This window comes from Arachis ipaensis, chromosome B4 (assembly GCF_059453495.1).
Source record: "Arachis ipaensis isolate K30076 ecotype BB chromosome B4, ASM5945349v1, whole genome shotgun sequence".
NCBI classification, from domain to species: domain Eukaryota; kingdom Viridiplantae; phylum Streptophyta; class Magnoliopsida; order Fabales; family Fabaceae; genus Arachis; species Arachis ipaensis.
Genome location: NC_142439.1, coordinates 76447495 through 76460944, shown reverse-complemented (window position 1 = coordinate 76460944; position 13450 = coordinate 76447495). Strand labels below are relative to the sequence as shown.

Below are 13450 nucleotides of genomic sequence, written 5' to 3'. Positions count from 1 at the left end.
TATACCACATAGGCCCTAATCACCCCAGGCTTGGCTGAACAGATGTTCCCATGTCCCCGACGAATACGTGGATTAACCGTCTAAGAGATGTATAATCAAGCTTGTAGTTCAATGCTATCCCTCTCGAGACTCGCAAGAACTCATGTAGAACAAGGGGTCATACGCTAGTTCCACCCCAGATTCATAAGGAATGAAGAACAAAGATATATCTTAGAATGGAATCAAACATAGATTGAAATATAAACAGTAATATTATTAATCCATGAGAATCAACAGAGCTCCTAACCTAAACCTAGGAGGTTTAACTGCTCATAATGTATAGAAATAATGTGTATGTGCTTTTTCCCTCCTGGGAGGCATGCTCCTCAGGAAGAAGGAAGTCTCTTATTTATAGTAAATACTAGACCTAAAAGATGTTACTAATAATTAAAAATTACAAAAATGTGATAAACTAAGCTAAAGAGTGCGAAAATCTACTTATGGGCCCACTTGGTGAGTGTTTGGGCTGAGCTTGGCATCCAACTTGGTGAGAGGGCGTTGAATACCCTCTAGGGGGTGTATTTGCAGCCTTGTACTCCCTATTAGGCGTTGGACGCCGGTTTGGGCATTCAACTTGGAGGGTTGGTCCTTCTTGGGCGTTGAACTCTATACATGGGGTAAATTGGGCATTCAACGCCCATTTTGGGCAGTAATTTCCGTAGCAAAGTATAGACTAACACATATTTCTGGAAAGCTCTGAAAGTTATCCTTCCAACACCATTGAGACTGCGTCATTTGGACCTCTGTAGCTCCAGAAATGCTTGTTTGAATGCATGGAGGTCAGAATCTGACAGCATCTGCAGTCTTTTCTCAGCCTCTGAATCAGAATTTTCCAAAACTTGCTAGAATCACCCAAAAATCACCTAAATATATAGGAAAAATACAAAAACTCAAAATAGCATCCAAAGAGTGATTTTTGTACTAAAACCTAATAAAACTTTATAAAACTTAACAAAACAAAACCAAAAACACTAAGAAAACAGTACTAAAAAGTGTATAAAATATCCGTTCATAAGACGCTGACGTCATAGTTATCTCTTCAGACAGTGATGAGCCAGACGAGGCACCAACAGGCTGACATCCCTACCTACCAGGTGGTTCCCCATGATGGGCTTTTCAGATCAGAGATGAGGAGACTTTTTTGGGACGTCTAGTCTGACTCCAATATATTAGAGTATTTCCCTCACTTTTGCTAGTATGCTGAGAAGGAATAGGCATGTCATAGAATTAGGTTAGCTTAGGGGGCCAATTTAGGGGCTTTTTAGACATGTCAGGCCCTAAACAAAATGCTTGAGCACGACCCCGCAAAGAGATCGCAAAGAGATCGAAGCTCAGAACGAGCACGACCTCGAGAAGCCGAAGCTCAAGCAGGGGCACTGTTCATACCCCGGCTCGAGTTAAAGAGCCGGGTTGACCACAGACGACAGGATCGACCTCACCAAAGGTTGGTCCAAATACCAACCTCTTCATAAAGAGCTTGGAAAACTCCTAAAGAGGCCCAAAGAGGCCCAAAACAAGAGGACCGCCGCCCACCAAAAAGCGGTTCACAAAAAGATATGATCTCATCCATAAAAGATAAGATAAGATAATAAACTTATCTCAAGGAAGGTCGTCGAGCACCACTATAAATACACTGGACCACCCAGGTATAACTCATACTTTAATTCTACAAAAAACCTGCCAAAAGCCCGTACTGACTTAAGCATCGGAGTCTCTTACAGGTACCACCATCCCTTAGTGATCAAGGACCAGCAGCACCAAGTTGGACACGACAGGCTTGACCAAACCAGAAGATCTCGCCCGAGATCGGTCTCAACATTTCAAGTAACCCACGAACACTTAGGTTAGCTTAGAAGGCCAGTTTAAGGGCTTTTTAGACAGATCAGGCCCTGGAACGTCTTATATATATATATATATATATATATGAGTCACTAACTGAGGAATACTTAATCATAGTTTTGTACTTATATAACTGAGCTAATCTTGTATGATGATGTATTTTATAGTCTGTTATTTCATATACTGCTTTCTATTGTTTTATGTATGTGGATGTTTGTTACTCCTTGTTATACTGAATGTATGTGACTTTAGACTGCTTCTGTTTAAAAAAAAATTACTGGTAAATTTGCATGGTGTTAACAGCGAATAGCTTATAGTTACTAATTAATATTATGTAAGGGAAAACAAGTTGGTAACGTTTATCTTCTAGTATGATCTATACATGCTAGGTGTTGGGCCATTACAGTAGCAGAGGGAGGCACGTAATTTAGGTTTGGGACTATGATGAACCGCTGGTCCACTTGACCCGCCTGTTATGTCACAGGGGTCGACGGGATAGTCGGGGTAGAGAGAAACGACTGAACAGTCCTTAGAGATTCAGGGGTCGATGGGATACCCCATTGATGATTGGACTTTTCTGTGGTTTAGAATTTACAATAAATTCTTGTTGCAAGTATAGTTTCTAAACCAATCAATAATCCTTTCATACAAAAATTTGTTTGTCACAAGTAACTAACCCCTAAAATCTATAAACTGAAGTATTGAACCTCGGGTCGTTCTCCCTAGGAATTGCAATAAAGTGTCCTGTTATTGGTTATGAGATATTTTGGGGTTTTTGGGATAAGAGACATGAAATGTAAATGGCAATAAAAATAAACTATCAACTAGAAAGGTCTTGGCAAGAGTTGGTGGTCAAGGATCTCTATCCTAATCACTAACCACAACATGGGAATTAGCAAGGATCAACCCCACTAAGTCATCCTCTAACTAATAGTAAAGGAAAGTCAAGTGAGTTATGTCAATCCAAGTCCATAAGTCCTAGTTCTCCACCAATTCAATTAGTGAGATCTAGAGTTAATGGCTCCCAATCGTCAATCACTTGGACATTAGTAACTCAAGAGTTCCTAAGTTACCTTCCCAAGCTAAGAGCACTAAAATCTACTCTAAAGTCCAACTAAGCATTTCATCAAACACTTGGAAGGCATAAAAGAAAAGCATAGTAAATTTCAAGAATTAAAGGAGTCTACAACTCAAAAGTAAGAGATTAACAATAGAAAGGTAAAATAATAGAAAAGTAAACTCATAACTAAAAGAAGCATTTTAACAAATACATAGAAGGCAATAAAAGTAAACAACATGAATTGCAAGAATTAAAGAGAGATCTAACTACAAAAGCAAGAGATTAACAATAGGAAATCAAAATAATTATGAAACAACAAAGAACTTACCAATTACATTGAAGAAGAAATGTAGATCTACAAGAGAAAGTTCATAAACTACAACTAACAATACAAAAGAATTATAAGAGAAGAAGAATTCTACAACTACAAGAGAACAATTAAGGAAAGAAAAGGAAAATTAGAAGGGAGAAGAAGAACTAGATCTAGATCTAAAACCTAATCCTAATTCTAGAGAGAAGTGAGAGCTTCTCTCTCTAGAAACTAAACTAAAGCATAATAAAACCAAACTATGACTAAGTGTGTTAATTCTCCCTCAATCCTTGGCTTAAATAGCATCAGAAATGAGTTGGATTGAGCCCACAAGGCTTCTAAAATCGCTGGCCATGAGTTACATTAAGTGAACCATGTGCACCCATCAGTGTGTACGCGTACCGTGTGCGTATGCACCCCTATCCACAATGAAACTATGGCAAATCTTATATTATTTCGAAGCCCTGGATGTTAGCTTTCCAACGCAACTAGAACCGTATTATTTGGACCTCTGTCGCTCACGTTATGGTCGATTGAGTGCGAAGAGGTCGGCTTGACAGCTTTTGCGATTCCTTCATTTCTTTATGAGTTCTCCATTTCTACATGCTTTTCTTTCATTCCCTTGATCCAATCTTTGCCTCCTAAATCTAAAATCACTTAACAAACATATCAAGGCACCTAATGGAATCAAGGTAAATTAAGTTTAGGTATTTTAAGACCTAAAAAAACATGTTTTCTCTCTTAAGCACAATTAAAGGAGAAGTTACAAAACCATGCTATTTCATTGGATAAATGTGGGAGAAGGCAATAAAATTCTCTAAATTCAACACAAGATAAACCCTCCAAATGGGGTTTATCACCCGTCCCGAGTTAAAGAGCTGGGTTGACCGCAGACGAAAGGACCGACCTCACCAAAGGTTGTTCCAAATACCGACCTCTTCATAAAGAGCTCGAAAAATTTATAAAGAGGCCCAAAGAGGCCCAAAACAGGGGGACCGCCGCCTTCCAAAAAGTGGTTCACAAAAAGATATGCTCTCATCCACAAAAGATATGATAAGATAACAAACTTATCTCAAGGAAGGTCGTCGAGCACCACTTTGAATACACTGGAGCACCCAGGTATAACTCATACTTCAATTCTACAAAAAAACATGTCAAAAGCCGGTACTGACTTAAGCATCAGAGTCTCTTGCAGGTACCACCACCCCCTAGTGATCAAGGACCAGCAGCACCAAGTCGGACACGACAGGCTTGACCAACCCAGAACATCTCGCTCGAGATCAGTCTCAATATTTCAGGTAACCCTCCAAACATTGGCGCCGTTTCCAGGGAACCTGGAAGTCGTTCCACCATCATGGCAAACAACCCTTCTAACAACGACCACACCCCCGGATTGGAAGACGGTACACCAACAAAAAACGCGGATGCCACACCACCGTCACCAAATGAAGCAAACCACTCTAAGAAAGACAAACAAACCCAGAATATGGAAATCCTAGATGCCATCTGTGAGAAACAAGATCGCCTCAAACAACTCGAACAAGAGGCCGAACGATAACAAGAAGCCGAGCAAGATCTGCAAAGAGAAGCAAGACGGCGCAGAGAGATGGAAGACAAACTCCAGAAACTTGAAGCCGACCTCAAGGCCAAGACTACTCGATCCAACCGTGAAGCTAGCCCCTATAGAGAACAAGACCCATTCACGAAAGAAATCATGAAGGCTAAAGTCCCAAAGGACTTCAAAGCCCCTGACATGACCCCATCCAACGGAACATCCGATCCAAGCCATCATTTCAGCAACTTTAGGAGTCGGATGTATCTTACAGATGCCTCAGACATAACTCGCTGCAAGACCTTCCCGACTACTCTCACCAAAACGGCTATAAAGTGGTTCGATAGCCTACGCCCAAGGTCAATCACAAGCTTTGATGACCTCGCTAAAAAGTTCCTAGCCAGGTTCTCCATTCAAAAAGACAAAGCCAAACACGCTCCAACTCTACTAGGGATTAAGCATGGAGATCGGGAAAGCCTCCGAAACTACATGGAAAGGTTAAATAAAGCGTGCCTCGACATACAGAATCTCTCCATAGAAGTGGCTATCATGGGACTTATCAACGGCCTATGAGAAGGGCCCTTCAGCCACTCCATATCTAAGAAGCACCCCACATCCTTGAATGAAGTACAAGAACGAGCTGAGAAATACATCAACATGGAGGAAAACTCCCGACTGGGGGAAACTTCCAAAACTGGGTTCTCCTACCCCTCTCGGGACAAAGACGAAGAGCCAAGAAAAAAGGAGGACCAACTCGCAGAGAAGCCCAGGAAATACCATAACTATACCCCTCTTCAGGTATCTTTAGTGGATGTCTACAGGAAAATATGCAACACGAAAAAGATCCCACCACCCCGTCCAATCCAACACAAAAGGGGAGGAAGTCAGACCGAGTACTGCGAATACCACAAAATCTACGGGTATTCTACTAACGAATGGTACGACTTGAAGAACGTTGTCAAGAGGTTGGCCCGAGAAGGAAGGCTAGATCGATTCCTAGCCAGCAGAATGGACGAGCCTAAAAAGAGAAGGAGGGTCGAAGAGGGAGGACGAGTTGATCGCCCCCTCACACCCCGAAAAGGCATTTCCACATGATCAATGGAGGATTCGCAGGAGGAGGAGTCTCAAAGTCATCCCGCAAAAGACACCTTAAAGAAATATATCACGTTAGAGAAGAGAGTAGGTCGCACGACTTCCCCACCATCTCTTTCACCAAGGAAGACGCCACTGGTATCATCCCCGGGCATGACGATCCTGGGGTCATTACCATCATACTAGCCAATGTCAACCTCCACTGAACACTGGTTGACCAGGAAGCTCGGCAGACATTCTAATCAAATTGGCCTTCGACAAACTTGGACTAGAAGAAAAAGAGCTCATAGCATATCCCAACAGCCTATTCGGACTAGGATATGCACCGATCCAGCCCCTCGAATACATCCCACTAGACACCACCTTCTGAAAGGGATCCCGGTCCAGGACGCTAAGTGTAGACTACATAGTCATCAATGTAAGCTCAGCATATAATTCCCTCATAGGCCGGACGACTCTAAACCAGCTCGCCGCAGTAGTCTCCACTCCACACTTATGCATGATGTTCCCAACTCCAGAAGGCATAGCCACCATTAAAGGAGACCAAAAGCTCGCACGACAATGCTACAATGAAACTCTGAACCTTAAGGGTGACCCCGGAGGAAAAGAGGCCAACACCATTGAACTCGGAGGGGCCTGGGCTCGTGACGAACTTCGTCCTCAGCCAGAAAGTGAAACTGAGGAGGTACAAGTCGAAGACACCCCAGATAAAAACAACAAGTATAGGATGAAACCTAAAGGAGCTGCTAGTAAAGCTCTTAAGGGAGAATTCTGACCTCTTCGCTTAGAAAGCCGCTAATATGCCCGGCATAGATCCCAGCTTAATGTGCCACAAACTAGCCATGTACCCTGGATCCCGACCAATACAACAAAGGCGCCGAAAGCTCGGCCCAGAAAGATCACAAGTCATAGAGGAACAGGTACAAGCCTTGCTGGAGGCAGGGTTCATAAGGGAGGTTAAATATCCACTGTGGCTGGCCAACGTCGTACTGGTAAAAAAGCCAAATGGAAAGTGGAGAATGTGTGTGGACTACACCAACCTCAATAAAGCCTGCCCAAAAAACCCCTATCCCCTCCCAAACATCGATACCCTGGTTGACGCATCGTCAGGATACAAATACCTTTCCTTCGTGGACGCATACTCAGGGTACAACCAAATCCCAATGCATAAACCCAACCAGGAGAAAACCTCATTCTTAACCCCGAAAGCAAACTACTGTTACGTAGTAATGCCGTTCAGACTAAAGAACGCAAGGCCCACATATCAGAGGTTAATTAATAAGGTATTCACCAACCACATAGGAAAGCTGATGGATGTCTATGTGGACAACATGCTAATAAAGACCCAAAAGGAGGACACACTGCTGTCCGACCTCTTCGAAGTGTTCAGCACCATAAGGAAACACAGAATGAGGCTAAATCCCATGAAATGTATTTTCACGGTAGAAGCCGGCAAATTCCTAGGATTCATGCTAACCCAAAGAGGTATCGAAGCAAATCTAGACAAGTGCCAAGCTATACTCGACATGAAAAGCCCGACCTGTGTAAAAAAAGTACAGCAACTAAATGGAAGACTAGCAGCCCTGCCAAGATTTCTGGCTAGATCGAACCTAAAGTCTCTCCCCTTTTATGAAATACTGAGGAAAGGAAAGAAATCCGAGTGGACTCCAGAGTGCGAGAAAGCCTTTCAAGACGTCAAATCATTCTTGGGACGACCACCCGTCCTGACCCGACCTCAACAAGGAGAAGAACTGATACTGTACCTCACTGTTGGAAGTCGAGCGATAGCATCAGCCCTGGTCAGAGAGGATGATAAGGGATAACAACCTATCTACTTCATTAGCAAAGCCTTACAGGGGGCCGAACTGAACTACCAAAAGTTGAAAAGTTTGCTTACGCCCTCATACTCACCTCCCGGTGATTTCGACCTTATTTTCAAGCCCACACTATTAGGGTACGGACTAATCAACCCATGAAAGGAATCTTGCAAAAAATAGACTTGGTTGGAAGAATACTATAATGGGCAGTCGAGTTGTCCAAATTCAACTTCAAGTACGAAGCTCGCACCGCCATCAAATCCTTGCAGTTTGCCGACTTTATCGCAGAATACACAGACACCCCAGGAACCCCCATAGAATGGAACCTCTACGTCGATGGCTCATCAAACAAAGCCAGAAGTAGAGCAGGCGTTATCCTAGAAAGAGACTAAGGGACCCAACTTGAACTCTCCTTAAGATTTGAGTTCCTCACCTCAAATAATCAAGCAGAGTATGAAGCCCTAATGGCTGGCTTGAAGCTGGCTAGGGAGGTCGGAGCCCAAAAGCTTACCATCTTCAGCAATTCACAAGTAATCACCTCCCAGGTAGAAGGGAGCTACCTGGAAAAGGATCCCACTATGAAAAAGTACCTGGACAAGACCAAAGAACAGCTTGGAAACTTTAGAGAATATGAGATCCAACACATACCTCGAGAACAAAATGTCCGAGCAGACGCACTATCCAAGCTAGCCAGCACCAAGCCAGGAGGTAACAATAGAAGCCCCATCTAAGAAACCTTGCAGTGGTGCGTGTACATAAAGCCCACACTTCCCTACAGGCAGTACCAGCAAGTGCACTGGGTCGTCCAAGTAATACCTGAGCGAGTCAGGGTCGATCTCACGAGGATTGTGGCTTAAAGCAAGCTATGGTTATCTTGCAGGTCTTAGTCAAGCCGAATTAGAAGGTTTATGTTTGGAACTTTGTATAAGTACTTGTTATTCTAATTGGAATAAATGATAGGAATAGAATTGAGGATTGGAGTTACTTTATCTTTCTGAATTAACTCTGGTACTACTGCTCTCTTTGCTTGTGAGTGATTTCTTCAATGACAGGCTGTATGTGATTGACACTGGTTTGAGCAGCTGTAAATACTCCTCCAGATCTGAACCCCAGGTTTAGTGCGGAACCATTCTGATTGAGAGTGAAGCTTCTATAGTTCATTCTCCTTGATGATCCTACTCAAAACGCCACAGACAAGGTCAAATCTTCTGGATCAAAGGATGCTGCGCCTTAGGTTCTAGCCTCTACCACAGAGACCCTAATCCCCCCATAAATTAGCTGAACTGATGTCTCGAGAAGTTCCCAACGAAGTCATGGATTAGCCGTCTGAGAGACGTGTATTCAAGGTGGTGGTTCATCATTATCCGATGAAAGACGCACTCTGAACCCATGTAGAATGTGATAACCTTATGCCAATTCAATACATTCATAGTGATGAAGAACGAATACACATCTTAGAATTAATCAAACACGGATCGAAGAGAAATAGTAGTACTTTTATTAATTCATAGGACTCAGTAGGGCTCCTCCCCTCAACCTAGGAGGTTTAGAAACTCATACTAAAAGTAAAATACAATGGTGAAAATGAAAATAGGGCTGAATGGTGTATGCTGTCTCTGAAAATCATGTAAAATACACTTAAATACTAAACAGATGACTAGTAAGGGTAAAACAGTCTATTTAGTGCTAAAATCTACTTCTGGGGCCCATTTCGTGAGTGTTTGGGCTGAGCTTTAATGAGATCCACGTGCTATGAGGCTCCTTGGGCATGAAATGCCAGCTAAAGGCTCCTCTCTGGGCCTTTGGACGTTGGGCTCTAGTCTTTGGGCACTGGATGCTTGGAAGGGGGCAGGAAGTTGGCATTGGACGCCAGTTTTGGGCCTTCTAATTCGAAATGATATCGGAGTAGGACGGTCAGGAGAAGGAAAGCTAGCGGTGAACTGGAAAGGACCATACCGGATTACAGAAGCACTAGGAAAAGTTTACTATAGGGTAGTCGACCTCTAAGGGCGGGAGTTGCCGAGGTCGTGGCACGCCTGTAACCTCAGAAGGTACTATAGCTAGAGAAAAGTCTTGAGCTGAGGTGTGCTCTTTTTCCCACTAAGTGGTTTTTTAATGAGGCACCAGGCCACGACCTGAAGGTAGCCCGACTTGCAGGGTAACCCCACACATGTATATACTCTTATTTACATTTCTAGCTCATTGCATTTTATTCTAATAAAAATAGAGATTCCCTAAAAAAGTATCCTACCAAGGCGCATTAATTTATGCTCAAAAAAACACAAAATTCATCGCCCAACCAGGAAAGGTCGGCAAGGTGAAGCGACGAGGTCCAAATTGATGTGAGAAGTTATAAAAGCAACCCATATAAAGCGGCTTGACGTGGTCGGATAAAAAACAGGGTTGCAAAAAATAGCTTGAAAAAGCCCGACAGAGAAGTCGAACCAACTAAAGGATCACTAAAAAGGGAACAATGCCTTCCTAACCATGTGAAGGTCAAAAAAGGTTAAAAAATCTAGTGTCAAAGTTGCTAAGCTAAAAGGTAGGAGTCCGAAAAGGACGCTACTTAAAAGCCAAAGGCAATCACAAGACGAAACAAGGCTCAAAGGTCGTCCAAAAAAACTAAAAGCTAAAGGTTCAGAACAGAACACCACCTAAAAAGTTATTGGAAACCGACTAGAAGCCCGAAACACCAAAGACTAGGCTGCAAGGACAAAATTGCCAAAGCTAGAACAAAATAACTCAGAAAAGTTGTCAAACACAACTGGAAGAGGCGCAGACCAATAAGCAAAGGTAGAAGTTCATGAAATAACACTACCTCAAGGTCATTAGGAGGGATGTTGGCCAGAAAAAACCCAAAACCTAATGCTAAAACATGACTGGAAAATCCACAAAGGGACGCTATCCCAGGACAAAGGCCAGAAAAGTTTGAAACAACAACCAAAAGGTAAAGGCATTCCTCAGAAATTAGCCAGCACACCACCGGAGCAATCAAAACAAGGAAGTATCAAGAAGTTAAGCATTAAAAACTCAAAAGGTTACCTAACAGCAACCCCAGAGTGAAAGTGTTTTGATTGAAATTAAAAAAGTTGCTAGAGAGCAACTGCAAGTGTCAAGAAACTACTCAAAAGATTATAATAAAAAAGAGTTTAGAGTTCCACAGGTCGGACCATATCAACACATCATCAAAAGAAGCATAAAAAAGAGAAGTCATAAAGGATCCAGCTTCGCCCCCGTCGTCGCATCTCGAGGAGCTGGAGGAATGACTGAAATCGGGATAGCTCCGACAACACCATCTGGGCCATTTAAGATTTCCACGTCGGGGTCTGCCTCAGACCGGGATGTTTCAACAGAAGGAGTAATAGGAACCTTGGGAGGAGGATCAGGGGCAGGAGTCTCGTCATCATCAGGGGCTGGCACGATCTTACCATCTTCAACAATGTTATCCATACTAAACAAAGTAAGGTCGGCATATGGAGCAAGTAACCGGACCTAAGCTTTCAAATTCTCGTAGAGAGCGGTCATGCCATTTACAATTTGACCTTGCAGCTCGGCATAATTATCATAGCAAGATTGGAGTTTTTCCTTAAGTTCAACAAGCTCACCATAAGTCCAGGTGTAGCTCTCCTTGGCTTTCTTTGCCATATCCTCTGCCAAATTAGCAGCTGCCTCTGGCACAGTAGCCCGGGCCTTCTCCTTCTCCAAGGAAAGCTCTAGCCCAACACTTTTTGCCTCCAGCTCAAGCCTTAGCCCCTTTACCCTCTCATAATCAGCTTTAGCACTCCCAAGGAAGGCACTGGTAGAATTAATGGGGATTTCTTGAACTCCCTCGACAACGCAATACTAAGGTTGGCCATCTGGATACTGTTACTGGATAAGTGGATTTGAAATCGAGGTGCTTAAGGATGGATACATCATCGATTGGAACAAAACCATATGGAGTGATGTGCTCCACAGCAAAGGCCACGCCATTGAAATCCTTATCATTAAGGTCATAAGCACCAGCAGTTCTTTGCCTCTTGGGAGAGGGCCCAGATGAAGAAGGGGAGGAGGAAACACCAGAGGTCGTCAAAGGGGAATCAGTAGAGGCCACACGAATTTGCGGGGTCAGAATAATCTTCCTCGAACCTTGAGGACCCGAGTCTGGCTTCTTCGGCGGAACCTGGGAAGAACCCTCCCCCGACGTCTTTCTCTGCAGATTCTGGGCAGCCACCGTCTTCTTGGTTTTACAAAGAAACTTCATTGAATTAGAGTCGGAGGCCATCTTTGAAAAAGAAAATCATAAAAACAGTTACATACTGGATAATGAGAAACAACAACAAGAAGAAATTTTATAGGAAGTCGGGCACTACCTAGCTCGAAACGGAGAAGAGCAGAAACTCCTAAAAACTTCTTTGTATCCAAATTAGGAGGCTCCCCCCAATGCTCCTCCAAAACACCCACAAAGGCCCTCTCTACCTCAACAAGACTATTGATGAACGGATAATTTATACCCTTTTTGGCATTGTTTTTACATAGTTTTTCGTATGTTTTAGTTATTTTTTTACATTTTTATTAGTTTTTATGCAAAAATCACATTTCTGGACTTTACTATGAGTTTGTATATTTTTCTGTGACTTCAGGTAATTTCTGGCTGAAATTGAGGGACCTGAGCAAATGTCTGATTTAGAAGCTGAGAAAGGACTGCAGATGCTGTTGGATTCTGACCCTGCTACACTCGAAGTGAATTTTCTGGAGCTACAAAATCCCAATTGGCGTGCTCTCAATTGAGTTGGAAAGTAAACATCTTGGGCTTTCCATCAATATATAATAGGCTATACTTTTCCCGAGATTTGATGGTCCAAACTGGCGTCCAAACGCCCACCAAAGACCCTTTTCTAGCGTAAAACGCCAGAACTGGCACCAAAACTAGAGTTAAATGCCCAAACTGGCACCCAAGCTGGCGTTTAACTCCAAGAATGGCTTATGCACGTGAAAGCTTCAATGCTCAGCCCAAGCACACACCAAGTTGGTCCCGGAAGTGGATTTCTGCACTATCTGCACTTAGTTACTTATTTTCTGTAATCCCTAGTAACTAGTTTAGTATAAATAGCACTTTTTACTATTGTATTCGCATCTATGGACGTTTAGTCCATGAACCCTTGGAGGCTTATGCCATTGTTTACGTTTGGAGGGTGGCCACACGGCCATGCGTAGACCTTTTCTCTTATGTATTTTCTATGGTGAAGTTTCTACACCTCATAGATTAAGGTGCGGAGCTCTACTGTTCCTCATGAATTAATGCAAGTACTATTGTTTCTCTTTCAATTCATGCTTACTTCTTCTCCAAGATATACTCTCGTACTTAATTCAGTTAAGTCAGAATGAAGGGGTGACCCGTGACAATCTCCCACTATCTTCGTTACTCGCTTAGCCAAGATCCGCGTGCCTGACAACCACAAGTGGTCTACATGATGTTCAACGTAGTCATTGGACGACAGTCGGAGTATATTTTATTGGGTATCTAATACACGGACCGAGTCCGTGAGATTAGTACCTTCGTGGTATAGGTTAGAATCAATTGGCAGCATTCCTGAGATCCGGAAAGTCTAAACCTTGTCTGTGTTATTCCGAGTAGGATCTGGGAAGGGATGACTGTGACGAGCTTCAAACTTGCGAATGTTGGGCGCAGTGACAGTGTGCAAAACGATAGAGAGATCCTATTCTGATGCTAGTGAGAACCGACAGATGATTAGCCGTGC

At 43.1% G+C, this 13450-nt stretch overlaps 1 pseudogene; it reads right to left on the bottom strand.

The window, feature by feature from the left end:
• Positions 1 to 11367: 11367 nt before the first annotated feature.
• LOC148568003 (uncharacterized) lies at positions 11368 to 11973 on the bottom strand (annotated as a pseudogene).
• Positions 11974 to 13450: the final 1477 nt, after the last annotated feature.